This window comes from Pinus tabuliformis, chromosome 1_2 (genome assembly GCF_031772625.1).
Source record: "Pinus tabuliformis cultivar Carrire ecotype Pingquan chromosome 1_2, CPIR1, whole genome shotgun sequence".
Taxonomy (NCBI): Eukaryota; Viridiplantae; Streptophyta; class Pinopsida; order Pinales; family Pinaceae; genus Pinus; species Pinus tabuliformis.
This window is the reverse complement of record NC_142298.1, coordinates 941,830,057-941,844,902: the sequence shown is the minus strand read 5'-3', so window position 1 is coordinate 941,844,902 and position 14,846 is coordinate 941,830,057.

Genomic DNA, 14,846 nt, shown 5'->3' with positions numbered 1-14,846 from the left:
ATTAATGTTAATATTTACAATATAGATAAGGAAAAAAATCAGTGATTTTATTATCATAACAAAATAACGTTAGTGGGTCTTCTTAGGCATTCTCATTGGCCAAGGCCTATCAAAGAGTTCTATACAAAACTGCCATATTTTCCAGCCTATGAGAAGGTAAAATATAGAGTCCAAAAAAAAAGGCCATACAAGTCCTCAAATTATATAAGAAGCTCAACATATTAAAAAAATTCTATATAATTCCTTATATATACCATAACAAGTCATGTAGGTAGCAATAAGAGTAAAATGATTGCATATTAAGAGGTGAGAGTCATGTTCACTAGAGCCAAGAATATGAAAATATTACGATTGGCCATCGTAGGCCTCTTCTTTGATTTGCTAGCTTCCTAGGTCCATCTCCAATTTAGCGATTTGGAGAGTCTCTTCTTTTTGGTTTCTCTTGCTATACACGAGGAAAAATGATACATGTAAATTGACGCACAAATTGTTTAATATTTTGAAATAATGGTTTTAAGGCATAGTTATGGAGTGTGTACCCCCACGCCCCCATCATCCAATTTACAACCAATTTTGAGTCTCCATATACATTAGATTTGTGAAATATATCCTTCCTTGGTCAAATGTAGGAGAAGTTTGCATGCCATTGATTCAAAGACACTGTTTGTTGCCTTGCCTAGCCCTGCTTGAGAAGAGATTTTGTGGCTTTTTGAGAGATTTAAGAGGTCCCATCCACCCCTAGAAGTAGGGTCTCTTTGGGAAATGCCGTCAAAAAATGCCAAGGGTGTGGTCTTAAAGAATTTGAGTGGGAGAATTGAAGAGATGAGTCATTAGGGAAGGGAGAGCATCCAAAATGGCCATATTTTGTATCACTGTTTTGGATGAAGAAAAGCACTAATATTTAAAGATATATTGATTTTGGTTGGATCCAAGTTTCCCATGCAACCAAGAGAGGGAGGGCCTTGAATTCCTTCAGATGGAGAGCAGAGAACCAATTTTATAATGCTTTGTCAAATGAAATCCTTTTCCAAATGAAGGAAGATCCTAGAAGTTTGTGAATATCCCTCTAGACCTCTTTTGAGAAGAAACAAGAAATGAAAAGACGCATATTTGTCTCATTTCCTCTTTGTAGAGACAACATCTCGCTAGACCATGGAAGGACATTTTTTGGAGAGCGACCTAGGTTGGAACCTTGTGATGTAGTAGTCACATGAATAGTTGGTACTTAGTAGGGAAATGCAACTTACAAAGCTTTTTTGCCCATTACGAGCCTAGATTCAACCAAATTTACTGAACAAACATAGTGTACTCAATTTTTAAGGCAGTCCTAAAAATATTTGGGAACCAAATCAATAAATCCTAATAGTTAAAATGAGAAGCAATTTTTAAATATATATACCTTCAAAACTTTGGATAGAGTGTAGGATATCTTCATGGGTTGCCTAAGTTCTCTATCAAGCTTGAGCGACTATGGTCTTTACAAAAGTTTCAGCAATTTTAAAGAATTGTATCCTCGATGCATGAATGGATTGGGTCAAAGATCCAACGTTGGACCTCTTCAAGGATTTAGTTATTTGTTAGGTCCTTCCTCTTGTCCTCCACCCCCTTCTCTAGCTCCTAGTTGCTCTTTTTGACCCCTTTGGGCACTTACTATGGTATAATTTTTTTTCTTCCCAGGCATCTCCAACTACGCTATATGGGTGGGTGGGATGTGTGGAGGAGGCCTTCCAGAAGTTGTTCCTCTTCCTCCCACCTTTGGTTTCATTGCCACTCCTTGCCCATCCAACTTTGGTGATCTGAGAACCTCCTAACAAATATGACCCAAAAATGTGGTGTGCCCTTAATTACCCAAGGGTGGCCTTACTTGGAACGTGCCTTGGGGCAGGCCTATGCCTCGCCAAACCTCTATTCCACACCAAAAGACCTTAAATTTTGTAAACCCTTAGAGGATAGGACAAAGAGTCCAAAAATCTAGCAAAGTACAAAGCAAGAGAGTATGCTCACTATTTGATCCCCTCGTGTCAAATGGAGTTTCTTCCATATCCTTCATAGATGGGTAACCCTTTATATTATCGATAAATCTTGTCTAGTTAGAATGTCTCCCTTAGAGACCATCTATGGACCTTTGACTTATGGGCTTAAATTCCATGTTTCTCTTTACCTAATACGTGCAATATTGAAATGTTGAAACTTCATGCACCATAATGACATTATATTAGGGAGGATTTCTCCTCCGAATCATTCCCCTACATGTCAAATCCAAGTGCCAAAATCATCCTCTAAATTGGGAATGGTGTAGTTGTGTGGTCACACAAGGAGGTGGACGCACAATACACGGATATGGTTGTATAACCTATGATCACCCCTTCCAATTGAAAATTATATATTATTGTCATTAATGTTAAAACTTACAATATAGATAAGGAAAAAAATCAGTGATTTTATTATCATAACAAAATAACGTTAGTGGGTCTTCTTAGGCATTCTCATTGGTCAAGTCCTATCAAAGAGTTCTATACAAAACTGTGATATTTTCCAGCCTATGAGAAGGTAAAATATAGAGTCCAATAAAAAAGGCCATACAAGTCCTCAATTTATATAAGAAGCTCAACATATTAAAAATATATATATACATATATAATTCCTTATATATACCATAACAAGTCATGTAGGTAGCAATAAGAGTAAAATGATTGCATATTAAGAGGTGAGAGTCATGTTCGCTAGAGCCAAGACTCGTGAAAATATTACGATTGGCCATTGCGGGCCTCTTCTTTGATTTGCTAGCTTCCTTGGTCCATCTCCAATTTAGCGATTTAGAGAGTCTCTTCTTTTTGGTTTCTCTCCCTATACACATTAGGAAAAATGACACATGCAAATTGACCCACAAGTTGTTTAATATTTTGAAATAATGGTTTTAAGGCATAGTTATGGAGTGTGTACCCCTTGCTCCCATCATCTAATTTACAACCAATTGTGAGTCTCCATATCCATTAGATTTGTGAAATATATCTTTCCTTGGTCAAATGTAGGAGAAGTTTTCGTGCCATTAATTCAAAGAAATTGTTTGTTGCCTCGCCTAACTCTGCTTGAGAGGAGATTTTGTGGCTTTTTGAGAGATATAAGATGTGGCCCCTTCCACCCCTAGAAGTAGGGTCTCTTTGGGCAATGCCATCAAAAAATGCTGAGGGTGTGACTTAAAGAATTTGAGTGGGAGAGATGGGGGAATTGAAGAGATGAGTTATCAAGGAAGGGAGAGCATCCAAAATGGCCATATTTTGTATCACTATTTTGGATGAAGAAGAACACTAATATTTAAAGATAGATTGATTTTGGTTGGATCCAAATTTCCCATGCAACCAAGAGAGGGAGGGAGGGCCTTGAATTCCTCCAGACGGAGAGCATAGAACCAATTTTTTAGTGCTTTGTCAAATGAAATCCTTTTCTAGATGAAGGAAGATCCTAGAACTTTGTGAATATCCCTCTAGACCTCTTTTGAGAAGAAACAAGAAATGAAAAGATGCATATTTGTGTCATTTCCTCTTTGTAGAGACAACATCTCCCTGGACCATGGAAAGACATTTTTTGGAGAGCAACCCAAGTTGGAGCCTTGTGATGTAGTAGTCACATGAATAGTTGGTACTTAGTAGGGCAATGCAACTTACAAAGCTTTTTTACCCATTACAAACCTAGATTCATCCAAATTTCTTAATCAAACATAATATACTCAAATTTTAAGCTAATCTTAAAGAAATTTGGGAACCAAATCAATAAATCTTAATAGTTAAAATAGAAACAATTTTTTAATATATATACATATATATAATTAAAAAATTAAATTAAATTAAATTTGATTTTATTTTTTAAACCAATAGATTTACCTAAACATTCTCTCCTATACCGTGGAAAACCTGTCCAAAAATTCTCTCACACATTTATAAAAAAAAAAAAAAGTAAAGAGTTAAGATTTATTTTTAAAGTTATTTTTTAAACTAGAAGTTTTATCCAAACGCACATTATTTTAAATATAAAAAATGGGCACAGTTATTTCAAATGTTTCACGTTTGAGAAATTTGAAGTAACGTTTTTAAAGACAAATAAAAGCACATATATATTGTGGGTGGATTGACTGGGAGGTTTGAATCTAGAATTTTATGGATTATAACACTTTATTATCAAGGTAAACCCGTATTATTTTTTTTGCTAATGCAAGAGTCGTGCCTTCTATTCAAAATAACCAAAAAGGATTAATTACATAAATTACAACCAACCCAGAGGAAACTGGGGACATAGAATTAACTTCCCCCCAGGGTATGGGGCAACTAACCAAAGGCTAAACCATTGTGCCATGGGTACACTCCCCTAACAAAGGGTCCTTCACAAAACATATGCATTATAATCCATTACAACGGAGCGAAAGAAAACCAAACAAGATGGAACTGTAACCGGACCCGAAAAGGAATTAAACCCCCAACTATTTAGATTTCGAGTCCGCAAAAGGGGAATAAACAATGCGTATGTGGCCCGCCCGAAATTCCTTGATGCCCGCCACGAAGCTAGACAAGCATGAACGATAACAAAGAGACATGCCTCAGCCCCGGACCCACCAACCTGGATGATTCATTTGGGCTGTTGATCTGCCTCGCCAGATCCCACGGTTGAGGAACATATCAGATGGAAAAGAAGCCCAGAGAATACCCGCCCGATGAGGGCAGCATTCTCTCTCCTACTATAGCCACGTGTTGCATGTTGAGTGGCACCAGGCGAACCCATATTCATTATCAATGCAATCCCAACTAAGCTATGGTGGGAAAATTAACTACTATTTCACTTACTTAAATCCCATTTAAATTTTAACTGATTTAAAATTGTTTAAATTTTTATAATTTTTAAGGTTACACCAAACCTAATCAAACCAAATAAGATGTTAAGGTATGGTGAATTATTTAACTTTATAAATGATCTGTAACTATGATATGCCAAATTTTAAAATTATATTTTATTATTAATATATAAAACATATTTTATATAATTATAATTGAAATAAGTAAATAAAATTAATTTATTGTAATTTTATTTTTTTAATTATTTTGGAAATATTAAAATTTACTTTTCAAAAAATATTAAAATGTATTTTTTAATTTTTTAAATATAAAAAATAAATATTAACTTTTAAAATATTTTATATCTAATACATTTAAAGAAATATTAAAAAACCAAACAATTTATTACAAAAATAAATAAATTAATAAATTTATATTAACGTTTTCAAAGTAAATAAATTATGTATTAAAATAAATACATGGAAGAAAGGAAAACTATTTAATTGATTTATTAGTAAATTATAAAAAACATTAATTTAAAAAAATACAAAAGCTACTTAATAATTTTTCAAAAGGAAAAAGTAAAATAATTATTCAATAACTTGGAAAAAAATTCGTTTCATAAATTTATATTAACGTTTTTTTAAAGTAAATAAAATATGTATTAAAATAAATGCATAGAAGAAATGAAAACTGTTTAATTGATTTATTATTAAATTATAAGAAGATATTAATTTAAAGAAAATATAAAAGTTATTTAATATTTGTTTTAAAGGAAAAATAAGATAATTATTAAAAAAATATAAATATAATAAACTATTTAATTCGTTAATAAATTAATTTAAATAAAAATAAAAATAAAATAAAAACAAATGTTAAATTATATATATGTATGTATGGAAATAAATTGGTTTCTCTAAGTTCAAAGATAAGGATGAGGTTGTTTAGGCTAGCCGCATGGTGATATTTATTAGTAAATTATAAAAATATATTAATTTAAAGAAAATATAAAACATGTTTAATAATTTTTTAAAAGAAAAAATAAAATAATTATTTAATAATTTGGAAAAATATAAATATAATAAATTATTTTATTTTGTTAATAAATTAATCTAAATTAAAATAAAAATAATAAAAAAATTATATATATATGGAAATAAATTGGTCTCTCTAAGTTCAAAGGTAAGAATGAGGCTAGTTTGATGCTAGGCTAGCGCATAGTGATACTCATTTAAGAGTGCTTTTATAAAGCTCTCACGAAGACATCAAATCTCATCATGTCACTAGCGAGAGATTTGAATTTGGTTAATAGTTCTACCCAACCATCCAAATAATCCTAAGTGAAAATAATTTATTAATATATTAATCTAAACTAAATTCCTATAATAAAAAAATGTGATAAAAATGTATGCAAAGAAAATTAAAAAATTAAACATAGAAGTCTTAAACAATTTTAGAGCTAGACTCTTATTCGAATTGTTGAGGGGAGAAGTGTAAAGAGCTCCCAATTTTTCTCTTAACATTTAAGCTAAAGAATGGGGAGTTTAAGAACTATGTTAAATACGAATTTATGGTTGTACACACAATTTCCATAGCAGGTTTTATTAAATATATTTTTATTTTTTCAATTCCTTGCATATGGAGGATGTCTTTCAATTATATTTTTTTGTGTTTGTTTTATGAGGAAGGCTGAAAAAGTGCGACCTTGTAAGTGTCTTTATCTAATTATGGCTTGAAAGTATGTTGATTGTGAATGCTTAACTTGAATGGTGACATCGATGAGAATGCCTTAAATTGGTTAGAGGCTTGGTGAAGTAGGGCTTTGTAATTATCATTTTTTAATTATATGGTTTGAAAGTGTTATGTGTGAATTGAATGGTGATGTCCATTACGATGTCTTGAATTTAGAGCATTTCAACATCTATATGAAAGGGGAAACAATTGTCACCATCTTGAGTGATTAACAAGTAACTTGAATGAAATGTATAGGTGGCATGATATAAATGAAAACTACATTACAAAAAATCGTATTAAGCATGCAAGACTAAGTTAGTTTTAATGGATAAATTTGTGTGGCAAGGGGTAAAATAAGGAGGACATAGATGGTTGAGTTTGTCATGGTCCTCTTCATAACTATAGTTGGGCCATCTTTCTTCCATATAGAGTGGTGAGTATGAAGCCAAATTGTTAGTTTTTGTTTAGGGTTAATATACCTTGTAATACAAAATTAAGTCTAAACTAATATGGCTCACAAGGCTGGCTTGGAATTTGTCGTAGCATACCCAAACCCCTAAGTCATCTTAAGGAGGTGGGGGTTAAAAATTTCCACTTTCTTGTACTCACCTTGAAACTCCTTTCTAAGACCACCATTGTCTTCTTCTTGTCAAGAGCTTTCTAACAATGTTAAAATTCATCAAAATCCAAGCTATGGATGCAAAGTTATGGCATTTTGAATATTTTCTCTCTCTCAAAGTACCATGTTAGCATCCAATGAATTTCCACATGGTAGATGCATGGCGGTCTCTTTGCCTCTGCATTGCCACTTTTAATGCCACATTAGCTACACGTGGTTGACATATGGCAATCCTTGTCCATGTGGCGACATCACATATGTCCACATCCTTAAGGGACACATCGACATAAGGCACACATCCACATTCAAATTTTCCATTAATATTCACTATAATATTTTTTGCATATTCATACTTATGGATACATCAAAAAATTTCCAAACATATGGATCTATTCAAATTCAAGATTTCATTCTTCCGGATACAATCAACAAGTTGAACTTTTGGATATCCAAATCATGATTTTTTTTATAAGACCCATGCAACTGAATTTTCCATATTTTTGGATCTCTTCTCGCTGTATCTTCTATGTTCCACATGAACTACATGATATATCCACTTTGAATCCACCTCAATTCTAAAACACTTATAGTCCATGTCACCTCCCAATGTTGGCACACCATGTTAGCAACATGTCAGCATGCCACATCACCTAACATTATCAGTGTGCCACATCATCATGACACATCACTTGTCCAAGTTAACCCAGAGTGCTCACATAAACTCCACATGTCCTTGTGACCTACTATGTTGGCATCCAACATCTAGCATCTAGGGTTTTGTTAAAATCCAATTATCACTTCTTCCAAATACATATATATTTGAATCCCAATAGACTCAAAATCTCAATCTCTATCACTTTATAGTTATACTAGTACCCATATGCCACTCTTAATATAATCCATAATTCATTCCTTGGTTTGTTTGATGATTCACCAAGTCACCATGAAAACAAGAACGAGACTTTGTAAGGTTAGTTTTGCTTGATCGACAGATGATAGTCAACTAAAATTTCTCTATTATTTGATGTTAATTGGCTAGGAACCTTGAATCCTTGGCTAATCGGCCCGCCGGCCCACCAAAACTTCATGACACCAGGGAAAATAAGAACTCCACTCATAGTACTCTCTTGATCTGGTTTATGTATGTTAATTGATGGAATTTTCTTCTCTATCTAGCTTTTGTAATTAACGAAGCCACTCACCGAGCATGAGTTACCAACCCCTCCTTTGACTGAGACTTACTTATGACATTAACCTGGTTCAATGGGGTAGCTCATTGGGCCATCGACCACTAGGAATTCTAAAGGTAGTTCATTAGAGTACTTTTGAGGTCTAAAATGGGCCTCAAAACAAAAATGTATAACCAAAATAAACTTTATAAGAACCAATAAGATTCAAGATGATGATGTCAACCATGGGGGATGATTCACTTTTTCAACTCGTATTTTCAACTTATATCCCTATGGTTTCACTCAAATTTCGAGTGGGAGCACTCGTTGGACGATAAATTTAATTCCTCATCCAAGGAGTATACGTGTTTAATACTTTCGATGGACCTTACTACACAAAACATGAGAAATACATGAAAAATGTGATTGCAATCACGTTTTTCATGCATTTTTCATTTTTCATGTAGCAAGGTCCATTGAAAGTATGCAACATGGGTACTCCTTGGATGAAAAATTAAATTATGCATCCAACGAGTGCTCCCGCTCAAAATTTGAGTGAAACCAGAGAGAGATAAGTTGACAATATGAGTTGAAAAATCAATTTTTGTTCTATTTTCCCTCTAAAATTTAATGATGTAATCTAATATTATTTTATTATTGCCATTATTATTTTATAATATTCCTTAAGAGGCCCATTTTAGACCTTAAATTTCTCTAATGTCCAATAAATAAATACCATTGCGTTTACTTGTTTGCACTTAAGCCCTCTTGTGGCTAGCACATGATCATAATTCCTCTAGCTTTGGTTAAAGACTAACGATGACTTCTATCACCATATCACGTGGATTACATTCATGTGCAAGTTGTTGTGTCTTAGAACCCTCATGTGATCTGTTTCTTTTCTATAAAAGAGCCTCTTCTACTCATACTTGTGGATGCATACAATACTCTATCTCGCATCCCCACAAGTGCTTCTCTCTCTCTCTTAGGATTTTTTCTTTGATAGGTTTTCCTGTTGGATATGTCAGTGATGGTCAGATCATAATATTTTGGTTAGACCTAGAATTCTATAAATGGGTCTTTTCTCATACCTTGGATGAGACAATTCAACTACAACCCAATTGCTTCCATAAGTATGAGAGCTACTACCACACCTTCCCATCAGATATTTTTCTTGGGAAATTTGACAATGTTAAACTTTATGAATATTTGACTTAGCCAAATAATTTGTTGGGAATGATTAACTCCATAAATCTATTTTTGTTTGCTTTGCCTGATTGGGTATGTGTTATTTTGTTTTCACAACTAGCTCCTCCCACTTATGTTGTATTGGGCATAACAAGGGGGGAAACAATCCCCCTTGTTCAGGGAGTTCGTAAAGGGGCGAAAGCCCCCCTGCATGGGGGTTTAGGGGTAGCGACCTTATTTTTTTTTCTTTTTTTTTTAGCCCATTTACATTTACATGGCCATACATGCACCATTAACATAATTAATTACGATTACAATATTTGTGGGGGACTAAAAACTAGGTGTGTTAAAACTGCAAGCTTAGTTTTATGAGTATAGATGATTATGATCACTTGCAATTTGTTTGCGTTGGGGATCATTGTTACTTATGATGCATTATGCTTGGGATGAACCCAAATTAATCAATTATGCATGCATTAGTACTATGATGTTGATGAGATTGTAGTGACACTATTCTTATGCCCATATTGATAACAATGTTGATTCTCAATCTAAAATAGGTGAATTAAGGAAACATACTTTGAGAAGGTCTTTAGTATAGTGTGGATGGCACAAGGCTATGTGACATCGAGTACCTTGTGATGCAATGAATGTGATTAAAAATGCATGTTTTAGGAAATGTTACGTGTTTAAAATGAATTCAAGGTTTGGAGTTATGTTTGGTAAGCAACTTTCATATGACTTGTTTTATGTTATCTTAATCCTAGTTTTTGCACCTAATCCTCTACATGAATTTAGATTCCCTGGCATGAGAGAATATATATAGGATATGGATGAAACACTTATTTTCCAGTCCTTAGAGAGAAAATCTATTGTAATATTAATTGAAGAAAGAAAGGAAACCTAGTTTTCTTCGTGTTGATACCTAATGAGTTATTGGGAAGTGAGTAGGTTGGTTCCTTGTGATTGTTAATAGTTTATGATGGTGTGTATGCTCACCAATTGTTTTGTCTAGGTGGGTAAATGATGTTCGGAGTACACAATCACCATGCCTTGTTTAAAGAGCTCCACTGTTGGAGGTGTTGTATCACCATGCCCATAGACAATATAGTTCTTGTTCACAATGGTGCACTACACGGAGATGTTGTTGGTGGTAGAGGCTTATCAACTAGTGAATTACATTGTGATCTTGTGTATATTATTGTGTTGTTTTATTTGTAACCCTATATTTGAGTATTAATATATGTTTTTCATAGTTAAGTTTTAGTTGAGAGTACCCATTATTTCATTGAATTAATGATCTATATCGGGGACATTGCCAACACATCTACTTTTGTTGCTTTTTGAGAAAAAAAACCATATCCAGTACATTTTTCCTCAATAATTAATTAGTTGAAATTCAACTTTAATTTACACTAAATATTAAACTTCACCAGAATATTGAAAAAAAATAATTAAATTTTCATTATTATAATATTTGTTTTCTAATCTCAAATAAATTTATTTATTTTAATAAATAAATAAATTTATAAGATTCACTCGCCATAAAATATAACAATGTACACCATTTTTATAAACAAATTTGCACTCTCACATATGGTATAAAAGTCATATTACTACCTTTAGTGCCTTTAGGGTTATTAAGCCTAATCCAATGTTATTTTACCATGTTGCGATCATAGTGAATACAACATTTATATGAAAATGATATAACTTAAATTTGAAAAAATAAACTAAGATTAATAGTAGAATACGTATTTTTTTTCTTTTCCTAAAAGTGTAAATGTTAACCTATACACATAATTTTTTAATCTTAGTCTGAAATTTTCTTACACCTAACTATATAACAAAATTTAAAGTTGAAATTAAAATTCAAACACATAATAAATATAAAACAAAATAGTAAATTATAAAACTAATAATACAAACCAAAGACCACGATTAGTATTGTCTTCTAACTTTTGAATTTTTAATCTATCTGAAATTTTCTTACAACTAACTTTATAACAAACTTTAAAGTTAAAAACTAAAATTCAAATAAACGACATAATACATATAAAACTCTAAAACTAAATAATAGATTAGTAAACAAATAATACAAACCGAAGACCACGAATACTATTGTCTTGTAACTTTTGAAAATCTATAATGGGCTTTCTCTAAAACCTAAATATAAGAAAGGGCTAAAAATTTATAATTTAGCACAAAAATGTTAAAAGGTTATAGTATCCTTCAACTTTCTATTAAAAAACTAACTTTGAGTTAAACACTTTATTTCCAAGTTAGTATGAGTTGCTTAAGTATTATCGCTAATAAACCATTGTATTATTTATTAATACTTATTATTTTCTATAATTGTTAATTAATTAATTAATTTTTTGATATTGAAATTAACGTTATTTTAAATTTCACATGTTATATAATATTTGAAATACATAAATACTTATTAAATGGATAATTAATAAACAATATGTTTAGATAAATAATTTTATATATCGGTTTGGATTTATCTTAATGATTTATTAAAGGTAAGGAGAGATCAAATGTCTTTTTATTTTAAAAAAAGTTTGTATCTCAATAGATTTGATTTTTCTTGGCACATGATTGATTAAAAGTTAAGATGGATCTAGGTTAGTTTAATTATTTTTATGTAATTTGACTAAGTCAAAATGTTTTATTGATAATTAAATTATAATATCTATATATCTATATATATATATATATATATAATTTGATCGAGCCAAAATGTTAAAGAGGACATTACATTACATGTTAAAATGTTAAAGAGGACATTACATTACAACATCTCTACTAAACCGGGTTAGATTGGTTTACGATTGCTATTTATGTGCCCATGGTATTAGGTAATAATTTTTATGTTTAGGCAATATTTTATATTATTTAGATATATTATATTTTTTCTTATGTTAAAATACTATTACGATATTTCAGGGGTGGCAGAGAAGGGGGGGTATTATTCAATCCTCATGGAATACTAGAGACTAAATTTGCATGGGGTTTGGGAACGAAAAGAAATAATTAGACATAAATTTATGGTCTCCTACAAAGTTTACACATTGCCAAAAACAAAGGAATCAAAGATATTGTCATTCTATGATATTTTCTAATCACAATTCATTACCTTATTAAGGATGGTAGTCCAAAGGATAACTCCTTTGCGCAAGTGCTTCAAAGAATTAAAGGATTGGTTGATTACTTCCAAGCTAAAGAATGCTATCATAATCTCAGATTTAATAATGTGGATGTTGAATCACAAGCAAATGAGGCTTGCTCCTTGGAAGAGTCCAAGCTCCATATCAATGAATAATATAGTTTATATCCCATCCCTTAAGGCTTCATGACTTTTGATTCTTGGTATTTCCCTTGGTTTATTTTTAGGAACTTTAGTTTTGAAATAACTCCTAAGTCCCTTTACTTTCCTTTCCTCTACCATGATCCTCTCTCCCTAATCCCCTGCCTTACCCGTATCCCTTCCATATTCCCTATAACACCCCTCCTTTCCTCCTCTCTTTACTCTCAGTAGGGAAAATCTATCCCCTCAATTTTATTTATTTTATGCAGTATCTTCCATACGAAGGCATACACTCTTCCGTCAGGCTTCCTAAAGGTTCACATATATGGTTAATGGATCACATTTAGAATTCCTTTGACATGGAAACTCAAGCGATTTGTTGCCATGCATATATTGTTTTTCCCTTCTCACATCCTTAAATTTATGGTTAGCCTCTACCAAAATCTTGGAATAACTCCCCACTCAAATCCATGATGAATTTCTTTGGAGGCTACAAAGGTGATATTAATGAAAGAACGATGATAATCGTGTGAAGGGACAGGAAAATTGGTGTTAAATTTGTGTCAAATCTAGCTCTAGATTGACTCATCAATGAGCTTGTTATGTGCATCTTCTTACCATCGTCGTGGCTAGAGAAACTGATTACAATTCTATCTTTAAAATTAGTTGTGGTGTCAAGATGTGCTTCCTTCAAGAAGCTTTGTGAAGAGCTTCGTTCTATGTTCTAAAGTCTCATTTTTGGGGTTGTGCAACTACAGTCTCGACACTTCATCTCGTGGGTAATTTGGCATAAGGGTCTCTCTGGCTTGCAATGTACTTTGGCTACGACTTGTCTCTCCTCCCTAATTGGCATCATGTTGTCATGGGTTCCCTAGTTTGAAGGTAATTCTGAGTCCTCTATGTCTAATTTGGAAACTTCCCGTATTCTGTGTAGGGAGGGAAACCCCACCAAAGTTGGCTCCTATTATGTCGCTTTGGGCTCTAATTCTAGCTATATTCCTTTTGTTTTGCGAGAGCCTTTAGGTTAGAGGAAGTTGGTGAATTTTGGGTGTAAAGTTTATAAGTTGCATTTTCTTTGTATTGGGGATTTGGAGAGGTGTTTAATTAAACAATTTGGTGCTTCTTTATATTGGGGACTCTCCATTAGAAGTTTTGATTTTGCAACTTGGTTATTTTCCTCTCTTTTGGGTAGTCACTTCCTGTATAATTCTAATTTAGGGTGGTCGGTCTCGTTCTAGAAAAAATGTCGATGCAGTTGATACTCCTACCACCTCAACACCATGAGCTTTGACTCAAATTCTAAATCTTCTTTAGTTGCCAACCCATGCTCCTAGTGCTTGTTTTCCCATGAAGCCCTGTAGAGGGCACTACAACCTATAGGTAAAATTCTATCAGATGTACCACACATAGGTCAAACTTGTGGATCAAATCTTGGCCCTCTAGAATCAAATATTAAAGATTGGAAGATGAGGTAGACGCACTCAAGGTGATAATGTTGGACCTCAAGCTCTGTAGGGATTCATCCATCATTCAGGACTAGCCTTTGGAGTCTACAGGAAAGCGGGACATCAACTTTAACAAGCCAACATCTGAATATGATTGACCTGCATGCAATGAGTTTTTGGGTCTTTTGGTTTTTTGCAAGTTTTGATAGGAAGTCTCTCAATGTAATGGGTTCTTAGTTATGGTGCCAAGGTTAATGGTCAGTACTTATCTGAAATTGTTCTGAAACAAAGTGATGTATTCCCCATATATTTGTTGCGATTGGGTGCATATTTAATCTAAATATTACTCATTTTTGTTTAAAAATATTACTATTACGATATTTCAATAACTTTAATACATACAATTTATTGTTTATAGACCCATGGTATTTGGTAATAACTTTTTAATAGTCGGTAATATTTTATAATATCCTTTATGTCTTATAAATTCAACATCTTAATATAAATTCAACATATTAAGCCGACAATTAAAATGTTGATATACTATATAAATTT